Genomic DNA, 18,901 nt, shown 5'->3' on the forward strand with positions numbered 1-18,901 from the left:
TTTTTTATTTAACTTGACATATCTTTATTATGGCGATATCACTTTAAGAACCCCTTACAATAATTAACCGTAGATGAAAAGGTAACACGAATTGCGTCCGGGACGCAATTCGTTCAAAAAGGTTCGTTTACCTGTTTTGGTACGCAATTCGTGTGTACCCGTATTTCGATGTAAATATAATGTGATAGCGATAATCTTCATACATATTATTATTGTCGAACTATAAAAATATTTATGTTATTATTTTATGTTATGTACTATTTTAGAGAATGAAAATTATATTTTGCCAGAAGAGAGTAAACATTGATTTGTTAGTCTCTTCTCTAGTATTATTTTGTTAATAGTATTTAATAATTTTTACCATTTATTTTATTTTAATGATATGCTGTTAAATAATGACAGACCCAAGGTTGTCTCAAATGCATATCACAGAACTTATGAGCTCTTGTTTTTTTGCTGTGTTCCGGGACTTAAAGTTTTTCAATTAAAAATTAAGTTGACCCACTAATATTCATAATTTCTTCGGTACTCGGGATTAACGTCTCATGACAGTATGGGAAATGTTGGATTATGTACTTTAATTAAATAGCATTTAGAAAAAAAAACATGTTTATCCAATCTAACTTTTTAATTAGTAGGGTAATCTTGGCAACTATTAACTTAAACATATTGAAAACAACTAAAATTAAATATATCTAGTAAATTTAGTTAATGTGTATCCAACGAATTTACCAGAGGCAAATAGTGCCAAATACGGCTTATAACTTATTAGTGATTATCTTATAATATGAATATTAATCGTTTTTTATTTATTTGTATGCAAATTATGTTCTAATGTTAGTTGCACTACTTTTGAATGGTGGAAAACGTATCTCTAGTTTCATAATATTATTTTGGGATAATTCTTGATTTTGACATGTCAAAGAGCTACAACGAAATATTATAATGATGTAAATTTAGTTTTTCTACGTGACTTTGTGTACTGTGTAGGTAACAGTTAAACTTCGTTTAACCACGTTAAATCTATAAGTCTTGTAGTATACGTAGACAATTCTACACTGTAAAAAGGTTTTTTTAGCTATCTTTTGTTTTAGACCTTTTTCGATGACTGTGCTTTATATTTGGTACAATTCAAAAAGGTTCAGCTGAAAAAATATTATTTTTTGTACAACCACCATTTGACACCGATAGCCGAGAGTGCAATTCTATTAAATCTTAGAATTATATATTTCAAGTCTTAAGATATTTAATATAAAATAATATATAATCTTTTTAAATCCGTGTTAATAAGTGCACACATTTTTTTTCTTTTAATATACAGTGTTACATTGTTGGTGATCATTAGATTCTTATCATGTACTTTTGATAATTATTAATTATTATAAAAAATTATTAATGACTGTATAATGACTTTCCGCTTGATGATTTTTATAAATTCTATAATTAATTATATTAAAATAATAATTATTTATATATAAGTATACTATATCTATAATACTCAATGAACAGCAATGTTCTCCAAATAGTTAATATTACAAAAAGCATGGTAGCCCACCCGTATACAAAAAAATGGGTTTGTGTGTGTGTAAACCCTCGATTCATTATGTCGGTGCAATAAGTTCATCATCTAAATAAGATGTTTTACATAATTGTTTGTTACATAAATTCTATGAGTTTCCTTTACAAATGTTTGAACACTTATTGCAGTAATTTAAAATCGTACCTATAACACTATAACTGAGAAGTTCTAAGCATAATTTACTTTTAACGTAATGATAGTAACTTTGGAAAGTAGCCAGCATTTTTGAAATTCAATAAATAAATAATATGTTTTTTTTTTAAATTGCAGTTTATCTAATGTAATTTATTTCAACAATGTTATTATACTATAAAATAACTCTAAAAAAAGTTTGGAATTAATGATAAAAACATTCTACACAAACTAAAAACACACATCGTTGTAAAATTAATACATTAATTCCTCAAATCTAAAATAAATAAAAATTGAATGTGGATTATATAATATTAAGAGATTTTTGTATGCACTTGACATTATTTTGAGGATTCAAAGTTAATTCCAACGATTAAACAAACACTGAAAATGTAAAATCACAATTTTTGTATCAAAATTTAAAAGTACTTTTTTTAAATTTATTCATATAAATAAAAATTCATATAAATGTTTATTCTCATATATAGATGTTAAAATACCATTTTTTGTGACCATCGGTTTTTTTACACATTTACGTGTACTACCACTTACAGTAAATAACTTTGTATCATTGAACAATTATTAGTTTGACGATTTAATATATAATAAATATTTGAAAGTATAAAAGTTAAAACCCCTAAAGGCCTAAACACTTAAATTATTTTTATTTTTATCCTTTTATAAATAATTTATGATATTTGGTACAGTTTTTAATTTCTTATAAGTTCTTAAATTGCTAACACCAGCCACCAGTTGATTTCTGTCATTGCCATTTTTGTGTTTATAAAAATCATTTTTGTTGATTTATAAACTTTCGAATATCGTTGTTTCAGCTTCCATAGGTATCTGATGGCAATAGTCCATCATATTGTCTTAAGTATTATCGATCGTCTTCTAATTACAATACAGTTTGTGGTCTTGCTATCGCTAATTATACGACATTGCACAACAATAGCATCGCATTAAAAGTCTTAGTTTATATAAACGCACACAACAACATTATATGATTTTTATAGAGAAATATTTTGAGGAAAAAAACTGTACAGCAGTTTGATTGATTCACATTAAGTTCAACTTTAATGTTATATTGGCAATTTCAAAGTTCATAAACACTGATTAAATATACAAGTAAACAATTTGTGCTCAAATATATCTGGAATTTATTAATGTAAGTGCAATTTGTGAACGCCTGAAAAACGATTATACGCAATTAATTATGAGTGCATAGCAGCTTGAAGTCCATAGTTTTTTATTATATAAAAATATTAAAACATTCTGATTCCAATGCGTGCCAGTAATAACTTTTAACCCAACTGTTTTGATCAAATACAAGATATAGGTACCTAATTTTTAATATTTACTCCCGTCAAACATTTTTTTTTCGAGGGGGTTTTATGTTTATATAATATTACAAAAATTGTATGATTTGTTTAATTGAATAATAATGATGGGCACATATCAATAAAAATGTATTACAAAGGATGCTCATATCGTCATATCGTGGTGACCGTAGTTTTTTTCTACGTATTTTAGATTATATGAGTGTCGAGTGAATAATGTATTTGTCCAAACGGTTCTTTCAATATTATGAGTGTTTTTTTTTTACACCGGAGTTTCCCTTTTTATAAATTATTTTTGAAATAATGAAAGAAGATTGTCATTTATGCAAGCAATTTATGGAAAATGAGGAATATTTTAAGTTAAATTTGTATTACTTTTACTAAGAACATATTCTGTACAGTACAGCTTTCCAAAGACGTTATGGATAATATTATTATAATCGTATGTACCTTTAAAAATGATGTTTTATTTCGTTCGTAAAGGGGGCTGAAAGTCTTTTTTCGGCCTCAAGCTGATTTTCATCATGGATGTTTATGCGCCTATAAAACCCTATTAGTAAACGGAATCGTTGTACAATTTGACGTTTAATACGGAAAAATAATCTTGTATTAAATCAAAATAAAAAAATAAAATTGCAAGGTAAAATGATTAAAGTAATAAATAACAACAAAACATATATTTCATTTACGCAAAAGTGAAAAATTCTACCTCACAAAAATACAATACGAAATTCGTATTTTGTGTCTTGTTGATTTCCATTTCGCTTGTTTTTGTTTTTATAATTTTGTCATCAGTGTTGCGTAACAACTCGTTGTGTAGGCAACCGTAAGGACAATAATTCGCAACCCACAGACATCAGAATCGTTTTAGAACATTTGAAATCCATTCTGTGATATAATAATATCTATATACCTACTTAGCTGTTGTAAACTGTGATTCGACTCAGGTGTTTTTTTGTAGTCGTCCTTTTTTTTTGCACCGACCATTCGATGATAACACAGCTTACTACCGCTTGAAAAAACTGCCCCAATCGCTGTTCAAGACCAACAATTATTTTTTGTTTATATACGTATAGTATATACTATAATATATTGTAGGGCCACTCATTATTTGTAAGACATCATCTGAACAGTAAGTTTTTCTCGTGAGATGTGTCAATCTACCGTTTATTAAAATAATTTTATCGATTTTGTTCAACCAGATGTTCCGTTATTGTTATGCGACTAATACAATAATAATTGTTTTTTTTTTCACCATATTTAACAGTTTTGCTGAGGACAGATACATCTGTATATTATCTTGAGTCTATTGCTGATATTCAGCTAGTTATGTTGATACATAACACAGTTCAAGACATTGTTGTAATCAGATACCTTAAACTTTAGGTAAAATACCGCCATTGTCCATCGTCCAAATATGTTCAGATATCCGTTTTAAAATAAAATAAATTATTGGCAAGTTATTAGATAGTAAAGCTACACTTCCAAGTTTTCAGAATTTCTAACGATATGACAGACATGAAGCAACAACAGTATTAAGCTGTAAGGAAAAGTTTTGAAATCTCTTTATGTTATGTAATGTAGTGGTGAAATTACGTATTTTATTACAAGAGTTAAGGTTAATTATTATATCAAATATGTATTATAAGACCATAGTTTCACGGTGAAACAAAATGTGTGCTCTGCTTATCCTGTTAAGAGGTCAAATGGGTAATAACAAAATATGATAATATTGTTCTAAAGTTCTTTCGTGTTTAACACCTAACATTATGTTACATTTTATATTATTAAATTAAACATATAAAAACAGTTACTTGAATTAAAAATACTTATTTTTATCGATTTAAGTTTTTTTTTTTTGAGAATTGAACACTTGTATTTTATTGGTATTTGAAATTCGAACCCACGATATAATATATCCAAATTGACTTTAATAATATTGTCAAGCCATGAGAGTTGAATTAATGTTATTTTAGTCTCAAAATTCGTCTTTGAATTTTTACTCCACCAATTATTTGAGTGGGAATAATTTATTTATTATTAACATATTTTGCGTTCCCTGACCATTTATAAATTAAGCATTTTGAGAAATTTATGTTTTCATTTGGTATTATTGTTAGAACATTTTACATTTTTATGAATTACCTCTAAAAGTATGATTAAAAAAAACTATTACAATTAACTCGTGAAGAGCTCGTTTAACATGTAAACATATATAAACGATTCAAATATACAAAACTCATAAGTTATGAGTCATAACAATAATTATTAACAGCAGTTTAAGATTGAATGACATCTCACAAATATATTTTTTTAGAATTTACGAAACTTTATTAGGTGCCATTGTGTTAAAATTTGAACTAAATTTGAAACTAGAATGCCTGTATTTATTATTAGATATATGTTTGGGTGTCTAATTGGAAGTTTAGCGATTAGTAAGTGTTAAGTTATATAACATACTAGCATTTCTAACTATTGATTTATTGTGATAACTTAAGATACTCAATTCATCATTTGCGTTAGTTGGTTGTTTTCCAAGATAACTATGTACTACTATAATAATTTATTGTCATATGTAAATATATGTAATAGATATAAACAAATATTTTTCATTATATCGGACGTTTAATTTAAAACCAATTTAAAAATATTATTTGTATGCCATTTAATGATAAAAATACAAATACCTTCTACAAAAATTACAAAATACAGTATAATTTGTAATACATAATTTCGTACGATTATAAATGAAAAGTTGTTATAAAATATAATGCTCAAATGAATTGTTTTATTTAAAAAAAAAATTTTATTGTAAAATTTAATTTTGCTCATGAATATTACTGTCATGAACTCATTTAACTTAAACTGCGATACGTGACTAGGTTCTTTTTAAGATGTCCAACTGTCTAGCTGTACATGATTTGTGTAATTAATATGTAACATTAGTATTATTACCTTTGTTAACTGTTAAGTACAAAAGCCACTCTATAATTGATATTTGATTAGTTTACCTCCTAGACATGGTTTACATATTAATTGCTTGTAAGTTTCGCAAAGTACATTACACTCATACACTCATTGCAATTCATTAACATTAATGTTCCGATGTTATATTTCATTAACTCAACACATTTTCTGAATGATTTTGGCCTTATAGTAACATGTCAGCCTCTAAACAATTACGTTGTATAAATTAGTCTCAGGTTATGAATAATTAAATCGTGTTTAATACACAAGTATATTTATACTTCATCGATCGAAATATTAATTTAGCACTTATTGGAAAATTAGTACGTTTTTAAGTATAACTCGTATTGTTAAATAGTATATTTTAATACAAATTACAAAAGTATTGTGTCGCTATAATTATTATAACAACGAGCAAAATATAAATACATAATATTATAATATTTTACTATTTATTTAAGTACATTGGTTGTATTGAGGATACGCTGGAGTTATTTTGTGATCGAATCTTGAGTTTAATTAAGTGGATCTTAACGTTTTGTTTTGAGAAGTAATTATGTTTTGTCATACAGAAGGAAGTGTGAAATCACTTGATGAACTACAACAGACTACCACTGCCGTACTGCAACGTGTGACATAATATTTATAAAGATAAATGCTAAATCATGGCTCACGTGTGAGTAATAACAGTATACAAACGGTGTTGGGAATTTAATTAAATTACTGAACTAAAATGCTTTTAACATGAAAACAAAATTATACTATTATACATCTCAAGTCCGTGGTATTCAGCCATGTACCAATATTGCCTAAACATAACGCCGTGTTATCGAAAACATTTATTGTTCGGTATTAAATATTACAATATAAAAATTGTAGGGGGGGGGCTGGTGTAGTGGTGTGGCAAGTGTTTGGGTACAGTCACGCTAATGAGTGTTTCGGCCAATGATCGTCCGGCGTCCTCCTAGCTCCCGGATGGGTGATCACTCGGGGTTTTAGTGACAAATTCTCGCCCTACACATTCCCGTGTTTCTGTAACCACCCTACACTATACTAATGAGTAATTGCCGATGCTTAAGTTCAATGAGAAAAAATAAAATAAAAATAGATATAGGTTCTTCATAAAAAATATTTTTTATTGCCATTTTTAACTTTAAATAATGGAAGAGCTAGTTATTTTACTTTCGTTCGAAATAATTTCGAGACTTAAATAGGAACCGAAAGGTTAGTATATTAATTAAGTGAGTTCATGAACAACAATATTAACGAATGCCATAAATAACAACATATAGGTTTAATACCACAAAAATATTTAATCAACTCAAATTTCAAAGTCTTATATCATATATTATTGCTATAAATTAAACCGGAGCATTAAATCTTGCGTGCTGCGTTTGCGACGAGTTTTCTATCAAACTTACTTAAACGCATATCACTTCTACACATGGATTTTCTCAACTTTCTCTTTAAGTAAGTACTAACGAAACACGTTTACGTAAACTTGCTTGATACGTAGAAGTTTTGATTTTAATCAAAAACCTGTCGCAATTGTAAAGTACAGGGTATTTGATGCAAATGTATTTATTTGTTATATGTCCATTAATAATGTTGCCCGAGAGCTGGGTATCTATAACTAATAAAAAAATCTTCAAAACTATTTTTATTTTATATTAAAAATGTTTACCGTTTTTTTTTTTTTTTTTGGTAGTTATATTTTATTTCATACGGTTAGATAGAAAAGGTTGAGTAGAAAAAAACTTAAGTTAAAACAATAGTTTTAATGAAAGAGTTTTTTGATTAGTTTTGAATTTCGATGTCGCTATTGACGTCATCGTCTGTTTGTCGTCGTGGCGAACTACGTCACACGTCTATGATAATTTTAACAACAAATTCAAATAACAATTTTTATTTCTTAAAAAATATCTGTATCTGACCAATCCATAAAATATTTACCAATAAAATTATTATATTGGAAATTCATAAATTTGTAACTATTATTATTATTAGGATTTTTAAAATATCGAACTTATGTTTTTTAAGATACTGTAAGTAAATATCAATTTACTGACATAAACATTTCAACTAAACCGCTGTGATTTGTTTTCATACGAAAATGTAATTGCTGTGTCAATTAACCTAACTATTAACATGATAAACCAATTAACCTTTGGCGAAACTCATTTTGGTGTGACATAAATCTATGGCTGCTAATCACATTTACATACATTTTTACAATTTTTTGACCAATTCAAACGAAGACGGAGGACTTTGGTAAATTATTTATAAAAGCCCATTACATTAACTATAGTCTTTTTTTCCATTGTTGATCACGATTAGAACATTATTTTCGAATTGATGAGATACAGTATGTAAATGATAAACATTTTTCACAAAGTAAATGAACAGGAACATTAAAAAATATTCTGCATTCCACCTACCTACCTAATACGTTCATAAAATATGTTATATTGTTATATAGGATATTTCATTACCAAGTGACGTGTGAAACACTACCGTATAATAGGTAATTCAATTGAATTTGAAAAATGTGTCATACAATAAATGGATAACAATGTTATATAGCTCACTTTATGGTTTGACATTTACGCTTGTAACGTTTTATATTTTATGCACAATATCTATTTATCATATTTTACACAACAAAACAAATATGAATGATATTAACACAAAACCTTTATGATAATATGTATAGTATCTTACAAATTATTTTATACGAGCAGCTGTATTATCCCGTATCCGGCGTTGCCCCGGAGGGATGAATAAGACCGAGACGGCCAATCAACCTGCAGCGGATGGTAATTAGTAGGTAAATTTATTTTCTTACGTGCAACAAATTGCAAGCAGAAATAAATGAATATGCGGTTATGATTTTAATATTATTAAAGGAGGTTCGACCGACATCCAATAACTAGTTCAATCTATTATCTAAACCTTAAGAGTAATTTTCGATTCCATAAGTCTCCGTTGTAGGTACACTGACCTTTATATTAGGTATATAATAGCTGTTACCCATGGCTTATCTATTCAATACATTTTTGCCACCCGTCTGAGATACCAAATAATACGAGTTGTAGTCGTTTGGACGATTGAAACAATTTTAACCAAAAAATTGATGATCCGTATGGGAGAGTGGAGTTGTTTTTAGAAATATGCACTTTGATGTTGCTCGTGTGGTTTTATGCGTTGTGTTATCAATACTGTCGACTTGACTTTACTGTATTACAATGTTACAATATTATTGTTTATTTTAAAAGTTATAGTTCACATTATTAACTACCTGTGTTTATTACATGTGATTTTATTTTATTATTTTAAATTTTTCAAGTGACAATGTATGTGATGTCACTATGTACTTTATACAAATATGTATGTTACTTGAAGCAATGAAATACAGGTATAAAATTATATCCAACCATAGCAACTATTTTATATTCTGTAACCAATAGCAACCCTATGTACACAAAAAATATTCGTTTTTCACAAGTCAACAAATCCCTGTGTGAGAGCATCTCTTTAAAAATGGGATTTTGGAAAATCCTTTCTCAGTGTGAACTTACATTATGAAACAAAGGTACTGTCAAAATGCCAAATCTCTAGCTATCATAGTTTAGATTCTACGTTGATCAGATAGACAGTCAGTATATTAGTCAGCCATGTAATGACGTAACGTTAACATAAGTCTCTAAATCATCAAATATTAAAAAAAAGCATTTCCACAGAACGTACTTTTTTATATAAATTATATTGCAAATTTAAATAATTGTTTTACAAAATTTAAAAAAATTATTAAACAACAATGGTATAATAATATACATTTCATATAAATTTTAATTTAATTTTAAAATTCAGTGAAGACAATGCAGAAACACACTGTAGTCCCGTAATTTTTTTTTTTCAGGAACACAAGTTTTGGTTACATTGTAAAGAATAAGGTATTGACGAAGAACCTTGTATTTTAATGTCAATCCTTTGCTAAAAAAAAAAATACATTTTATTAACTGTTAACTACAAAATTGTTAGCAAAAGGTAATAATTTTGATGAAATTTGTTCCTTACCTAATCTTTAAATGCTTATAAAAAAAATCCATTGTATAAATCGTTCTTATGTATCTTATGTTTTTAAATTGTGACAATGAAAACTCACGAATAAACCTTGTATTACATTTTCGAACTTCTTTTTATCGATATTTATAGAAAGAAAACAAAAATAAAATTCAAAATCGTTAATGTCTGTTAATAGCTCAATAAGAGTCAAAATATTTAGAACATTTTATGATACATAAAAATACTAATATAAACATTTGGTGAACGTTTTAAGTATCTACAGTAATAGGTACCTATTTGTTGGTTCTACTTGATTATATAATATTATATTCTACAAAAAGTATTATTTTAGAGATATTTTAGTTTTTAAAACCGTGATTACAAATGCGTGCTGCGAAATGTTTTTTTATTTGCTTCTACTTAATTTAATTTTCTTAACATTTTCACGTATTATATTATTATCAAGTTTTAAATGAATGCATTGCACAAGTAGTTTTGAATGTTTTGATCCATAAAGATGTCATGGCGTCTTTTTTCAAAAATTATTACATCATAAGCTGCAGCCATCTTACTAAGTCCATATAAATATGAACATCCTACTTTACAAGCATACTTTTAATATGTTCTTAAAAAGATTGTTCATTAAAAAGTTTTCAGTACGTCATTACTCGGAGTCTTACTATTAATTTCAACAAATTTATATGCAATAACATCTAACGAATCCAACGAATAATGATTACATCCTATTATATCTATAGTGAGTGCATAACTCTAAACATAGTTTGCAAAATATGCTTATGGTAAGTAAACTAAGCCGTGAGATTGTTTTTCTTAAGAACGAAATTTCCTATCGATCAAAAGCCTCAAGGATAGATTTAAAACAGTAAGCTCTATGTTTATTTTTTTACATAAATTTATTTCCCGTAGGTTATTTAATGGGTCAAACTATAATATGCTGATACTATAAAATAATATCATTATAAAATAACTAATTGTTTTATAATAGCCTATAGGCTATTAGATAATAATCTGACGGTGTATAAAAATAATGATTTTATTTAATTGTTTGGCGTGATTAACGATTAATAAACACAATGCGCTGATGATGTTTTTGAAATAAAATTGAATCACGTAAATAAACGTCGCTTAATGTGATATAGTTGACGTTCGTTATAGCACGAGATCAATCTCGGTTTTTGATTGAATGTTGTTTTAATTTTTCGGCGTCATCGAAAGGATATTGTTTAAAATAATCCCTTGGTTATTTTCCGGAATCGATTTTCGACAAACGGTTATGGATGACATAAAAAAAAAGTTTGACATTTTTCCAAGTGTGTTTGCGAGCGAGAATGCACGCTGAGGATTACACTCATTTTATTTGACTTTTTACAGTATACACCGACTTAGTGAAATACATCAATAAGAACGATATACATAATATTATTACCGTATGAGTCATGTGTGAAAAATTTCGAAATATATAAAACAAAGTATTATACATTTTATAGAACTTATTAAATTACGAAACATCGTAAGTGGGTAAAAACTAAAAAAAAAAAACCATATATAGGTCGTAATACATTTTTTGCGATATCAGTGTAACACGTTAGTATAATAATGATAATAATAATATATTATCTGACTGTACAGAGGTAATGATACGTCGATACTGCAATGGCTATATAATATTATTGAACTATCCACAGATGATGGAGATGATGGTTGCAGATATTGCAGCGTAATTTTATGAAATTATTGAAATGTACTACGGACAGTAGTAGAGCTCACCGACAAACTTTGCAGCGACTTATTGGAGAACAAATTTAATGTAGACGAATTCATTGTGATATTATGTGCTATAGGTTTGATGCGTGATCAAATTATTTTCATTTTCTCGATTGAGATGAATATAAATTAGCTTGGTGAAAAACCAGGACAACCAACACTCGTATCTATAATATTTATTACGACATTAATTATTAACCGTAACCATCGAATCTGTGAGACATTGTCTCACTTTTGGCGTAAACAATATGAAAGAATAATACTTAATTGTTTTGTGCACAGGAATGTTCACGAATTTTAGAAAAATCGTTTACGAACTCGTGTGACGAGTCCTTTGTTATTATGTTACCTAATAATATTCTGTTGTTTTCAAACACCAGTTCTGGGGTTGAGGTATGACGGGTGCTGCTTAATATATATTTTTTTTCAAACTTATAACAATACATCAAACAACACCATGAGTGATTATGATAAATTAAATAGTTTATTGTTTATGACGATCAACAAATATCAAACGGAAACTTAAGGGACGACTAAGTCCGACAAGACTGCCTTGTTCATATATATCGTACAAGGAAATTCATTAGACTTAATTACCATACATTTTGGTTATGCGTAGCCAATACATATTGATAACTCAGAAACTATTTTTTCAAATCTATATTTAGTCGCATAACATTTTCAACACAAAAGTCATCTACATACGGTAAAAAGAGTGGTTGAAATTTGGAAAAATATATTGAGCATGTATTGACACAGAATATTACATAAATTACATCAAAATCTAAATATTTGAAAATAATATGGTAATAAAAGCATGTAATAACTACACATAAATTTAAAAAAATCAGTATTTAGTAATTAATTCGTTATCGAAGGGGGGAACGGGGGTGAGCGTTGTCGGCGATTGCAGGTGATTCTCCCCGTATAAATTACACTTAAATACGACTAGCGAGTTTTCAAATGTCCACTGACATTATAATAGTAAGCAAACCTACGACTATTACACCTCTGCATGACGTATTTGTGGCACGTTTAAGACTTGAAAGCATATAATATTATGACCGTCGTCGCCAATGAGTTTTCGACACGCAGTCACATAACGTGGCACGTTTTTCCACCACCGCGAAACCGTCGTCGTTCCTCGCGGAATAAATAATAATATAACGCGTGACTCCATTTAAAGGGGGATGGCATAACAGCCAAGCGGTTTTTGATTTGACAATAACAATTATTTATCGTAGAAGCCTGATAGTCGCGTATTTACACGGCGTTCTATACGCATTGTGTCACGATCCGATTGTTTTCCTCGACAGAGTCGCAAAACGTTTTCATCCGCGTTAGACAATAATAATAATAATAATAATAATAATAATAATAATAATAATAATAATAATAATAATAATAATACCAATTTAACGTGTCAGAATATTATTATTGTCTAGCGTATGCTCAGCCAGTTTTATAAAATGTATGTAAATGTGTATATAGGAATAGTTATATAATGGAATGGGAGATTGCGAACTCCGCTAGAATACCGGTTAGACAAAAAGGTCTCATGTAAACTCCGTCATTTTTATTTTCTTACCTGTAATGGATGTGTAGAAACTCAACCAGTGCTTATGTAAAACTTAATAATATACCTCAACTAAAGAAGCTCAAAAATCCAAAACGATAGTGTTAGAGAACGTTATAAATAGTTCCGATAATGGATTTGTATTGGACTGAGAAGACAGAGTATCTACAAATTGTATCTCATCAATACAGTTCACAGTTCAACATATTATAGCATAACATAACATACCTAGGTTGCTAGATACATATTTTATGATTATTACAATTATTTATTATGATAATATGTATACATGACAATTTGGATGATTTGTTGTGACAATTATTATTTTTATTGATTTGTCTTTTGTTTTTTTTTATATTATAATAATGTACATAATACCTGTCCTATAAATTAATTGTATACTGTGACATGACTTGCTTCATTGACAGAGTTTACATGAACTCAATTTTACTTGATTTTTCTTTCCGGGCAGAGTTCAATAACATTATGTGTAAACCTGCGATAATAACGAGACAGGAGACGACATATTGTTATGTACGAAAGATTTCTATATAATATCATATGGCTTTAATCACTGGCTGCCACTGATTTTGTTCGAATCGTCTTCGCATCGATTTTCGTATATTCTATTTATATCGATTTCGTTCTCTAGACGTTCGACTATCTATATGTAAGTATACGAGCAAATTCATCTTTTCGATGAAATTATTATCAATTGATTATTACTACTAATTTGATTATTATGTTCGGACTTTGATTTCAAAATAAAAATAATGATTCATCGCCTAAAACGATCGATAATCTTATTTTTAAATAACGGTGGTATGTCGAGTAATAGGACTACTGGTTTCAGACGATTCGCAAACTTATATGAACTTAAGTTTGTTCGTACAATGTATTATACGATTATGCGACATCTATTTTGAACCAAATTCGGTATTTTATCTTAATAAATCGCATATATTGAAACATGAAACTAATTGAATACATACACAAAGATATCATTTACACGGCGAATAATATTTGCAGTGCGATTAAATTATGATGTTAACAAATTAGTGGTTTTCAGTTTTTTTACTTGTTTATTATTTTTATCGTTTTTATTATTTCGTTCAAAAAAAATCTGAATTTAATACATGTCATATAGACGGTATTTATAGTTATCGACATGGTTAGGTTAATTCTTCTAATTAAGGTACAAATTGATTATTTACGTAAGCGACGCAGATTATTAATTATCCACAGGATTTTATCTCGGGCTTTACCTAATATCTTTTGACCATAATAATATGGAATGCTAATTTATATTGTAATATTATCGTAGAACAATAGACAAGCTACCTAAATCTAATAAATAGTAAAATGCTGAACATTGAAATTTTTTTATTTTCTGGGTGTTGGATAAAAACGTGTTAGAATAATATTGTATCGGATGAACACAATAAGCTTCAATGTTGGATAATTATAATTGTCATTTGTAAGTATCGAAATATACATTAATGCACCCATATTGTAATAGTTGTATTGAAATATTGTGTTATATGTTTTGAATATAATTTTATTAGAAATGATTTTTGGTGATGTCTTGACTGAAATCGATTATTGTCCTTTTGCAATCTACTCGAGTTTACACAAGGAACAATTTTCTAAGAACCCATATCGTCTTTTCATTTTTGTTCACTCGAGCGAATCCTAACGTGACTGGAAACTAGAATAGTGGTTGTGACAAGAGCTATTGAAATGTTGAGAGTTTTTTTAAAGGTCATTTGAATTGAAAATTACTCATCTATAAGTGTAACTAAATTATCTATAAACTTCACAATATACTAAATACAATATTGTCAGTTTCGGATGATTACATTTTAGTTTCACAAATATTTCTAATTCAGACTATCCAGTGACACAAATACGAGAGATACGTGAGGAGTATGTGAATTATTTAAATTACTAAACACAATGCTTAACGTGAAAACATTCATCAAACATTAAACAAAATTTATTATTTTAAAAATAATGAAATAATGCAGTTCATCCCTTCGAATATATAATTATAATGGAATTCGTTTTTCTTGTATGTTTGTTAACATTTTTTCATGTTGAGTAAGTGCTCCAAAATCGATAGTATTAAATGTCAAAATGTTTATATTACTAGTCCGTTAGGTAATTTTATAGAGATTTATTATTTGTATAAAAACAATGACAAACGATGGTAAATATACTTTAATATACAAATAACGATTTTGAATTTGTTTATCATCCAAATTTCTCATGGTTGAATAGTTATAATAGTAGAAATTTATCAGAAAAATTTTAATCCGATTATATTTTTTATATATAGTTCAGTTTTTCTTATTTGTGCATTAAAAATTATTATTTTTAGGTTACCTATTGATGGACGTATGTTGAGTTGAACCCTTTTGCAAATATTTTTAAAGGTAAAACGTTAATGTCTTTCATGCTATTTTTTTTTTATTTTGCATAGTTTAATTATTCATTCTAATTCTTTCGTTTTATTAAACGTTTTGTATCAATTTGTAATGTTTATTTTCGTATTTTTATATTTTTAAATTTATTTAATTTAATGTAAGTAGTAAGTTCTATAATTTATAAAGATCAAGTTTTGTGAAATATCAAATTTATTATTTTTTTTTCATCTCGTTGATTGTCTGAATTTTATATTCAAAACAGTTTTTTTGGCAGTTACCCTATTTTATTTCAAAGCATTTACTAATTTTACTAATTTTTCTAAGAAACGAATCATATATTATTTGAGAGAGCACATCGGTAAAAAATGTTTCACTGTTCTATATGTATAGCGAATATAGTAAAAACCTCTTTCCATAATATTTCACTCGCTGTGAATACATTTTCTAAATTAAGGTATCGTCACCTACGTAGCAATAATATAAAAGAAGGAGTCTAGTCGAAGCCTCCCAATGTGTAAACATGTGATTTCAAATACGTTCAAAACTAAAAAACAACATGCGATTTTGTTTCGACCAGAATTTGATAAATTTCAAGAGAAAATACGGGGCAAATACTGAATCAATACTCACAGTTTGTCCATCAATATGAATGAGTTACTGTACTCTCAAGAGTAATGATCAGAAGAAGGATGTATTGTATGGATTTCAATGAAAAAATAAATTGTACCAAGTCTGGAACCAGAAAATATTTTATGACTGCGATTTGCATGTACATGAAATGATTGGTTTATGATAGTTAAAGTATAAAATGTATATTTCCGGTTCGAGTGTTTTCAAATTTCTCAAAAACAGGGCGTCGATTCAACTCGATTGTACTTTTTGAATTGGTTATTGTTACATTACGATTTGTACTTATTTTCAAGGTTCTTCCTCATCTGAAGAAAGTTGCTATTGAAGTCCTCTCCAGTACCTATAATTGGAATACTTCCGTGGTATTCACCAAGTTCACGAGATCCACTCGAAGTGTAAAGGACTAGAACGTAATGTATAAACATTTTATAATGGCATCGATTCGTTGATTCAGAAAGTATCTTCTGGTTGATTGCCAAGAAGACACACGAGTCCATTTGTAAAGTGTGTGTGAGTAACGAACATAACCGAAGTTTCAAGAAAAGTTCCGATGTTTAAAACGTTACAGTTACACTGGTTATACGCCGATTAGGTCCAGCCTTTGAGAAAAGATTCGTTTGCCGAGAGCTAAGGTGTTAACACATCAAAAATAATTTTAGCCGTGTTGATTTTCTTTATAACCCACTACCCAGTGTTGAAGTGTTCAGTCATTTAGAACTAATAACTTTGTAAAAAATAAAAGTATTAAAAAAAACCTTCAGAATAAACATACGTAGATGGCTAATATAATATGTTACAATAAATTATGACGAGTGAAACACGGAGAAGGGTCTTAAATATATCACACGTCATGAGGTGTATGACGGAGAATAAATTATACTTACGTATATCAAATATGCCTTTTTAACTTTAGACACTTTTACTTCGGAGTCATACATTTTTGTGTTTAAATTTTTAATATTTATGTAATATAACTTAATGCATAACAGAGGTTAGAACTAAGCACAATTACTTCAGTGGGATTTTTCAATGTTTTGTGTACACTTGAAAAAAATGAAAATGTATTTTGTATTTTCAGAACCATCTTCATGCTTTGATAATTATATAGAAATCAAAAAGAAAGCATCTATTCTCAGCTAGGTTTAAATTTAATAATAATACAATTTACACAGTTCCAACTGTAAGAGATGGAAATGTTGGAGTTATAATATTATTATTCGTAAAAAAACGAGTAAATTCGTTTGTTATATTTTCGAGTATGAACTACAAATTCAACATTCTAAAACCCGGAAATGGAAAAATGTGTCCAATTTACAATTGATAATTAATTATACAGATTTTATTTTAGACGTCTAAGGTCAATTTACACAAAATTATTTAGGTTGTCCATAACATATTTATTTTATTTTTGGATGATGCTACATAGCTCTGCTTTCGTTTTTAGAATAATATGATAGCTAGGTACCAAATGTGATAACTTCTTCTATAAAATGTAAGTTCATATCATAAACCTGAATTATGATGAGTGTAATGAAAAGAGAGGCCAACGTAAGAATTACCAGAAAACTTAAAAAAAGTTGTTATGCTGAAATTGAACAGTAGGTACCTATCTACAGATTTATTTTATTGAATCAAAGATGAAGTGCACTATCAATTTAAAAAGTTAGTGGTCTATTTCCATGTAAATTTTCAACTTATAATAAAAAAAAAGTTAACAATTTATCAAACGTTAGACTTATCGCATATTTTGATTGAATGCATTGAATTTGAGTATTGCCGGTCTAGTGGAAGATAAATTAATTTTATTGTCCATGTCTGTAGTAAAAAGTAAAAAGTTTCGGGAAATCCTTTGAACTCATGCATTTTATGTAATCCAAAAGTAAGTGTGGTTTGTACAACTATTAATCTCTCTTTTGAACTACCAATCCTATCAACAATACGAACAGGGTCCTCGACGCTATTTCGTTGCATTTCTTACTTCTCTTTTATTTGGGTGATAAACTGATAAATGTCTTACCAACACTCTTAAACACATTTCTGTCATATCATTATAATAATTAATACTATTTAATTATATACAAATAATTCTTGTACAGTGTTGCACATATTATAATTCCAAGCTTGTTGATATTGATGAAATATAATAAAATAAAAGTATAATAATTATTCTCATACGGATTGAACCGTAATAATCTAGAAATCTTGAATTATTTTAACAAGTTATAATTTTTGTAATTTCGTATTAGTAGTTTATGATAACTTGTCTATGATTACAGAAATTCTCTGGTGTCGTGTGATTTTCTATGAGACGTATTTTACTGAAATATACTGCTGATGTATTCGATTTCCTATTGCATTTGTAACTGTTTGTTTAAGCTCTAAAGCGAAGATCAAAGTTAGG

At 28.1% G+C, this 18,901-nt stretch overlaps 1 protein-coding gene across 2 annotated transcripts in view; it reads right to left on the reverse strand.

Annotated features, from left to right (window-relative positions):
• Window positions 1-18,901, reverse strand: part of LOC111035575 (orexin receptor type 2-like) — a 52,328-nt gene that overhangs the window by 27,284 nt on the left and 6,143 nt on the right. The gene's annotated exons all lie outside the window — the stretch shown is intronic.

The sequence above is a fragment of the Myzus persicae genome, unplaced genomic scaffold (genome assembly GCF_001856785.1).
Source record: "Myzus persicae strain clone G006 unplaced genomic scaffold, MPER_G0061.0, whole genome shotgun sequence".
Classification (NCBI taxonomy): domain Eukaryota; kingdom Metazoa; phylum Arthropoda; class Insecta; order Hemiptera; family Aphididae; genus Myzus; species Myzus persicae.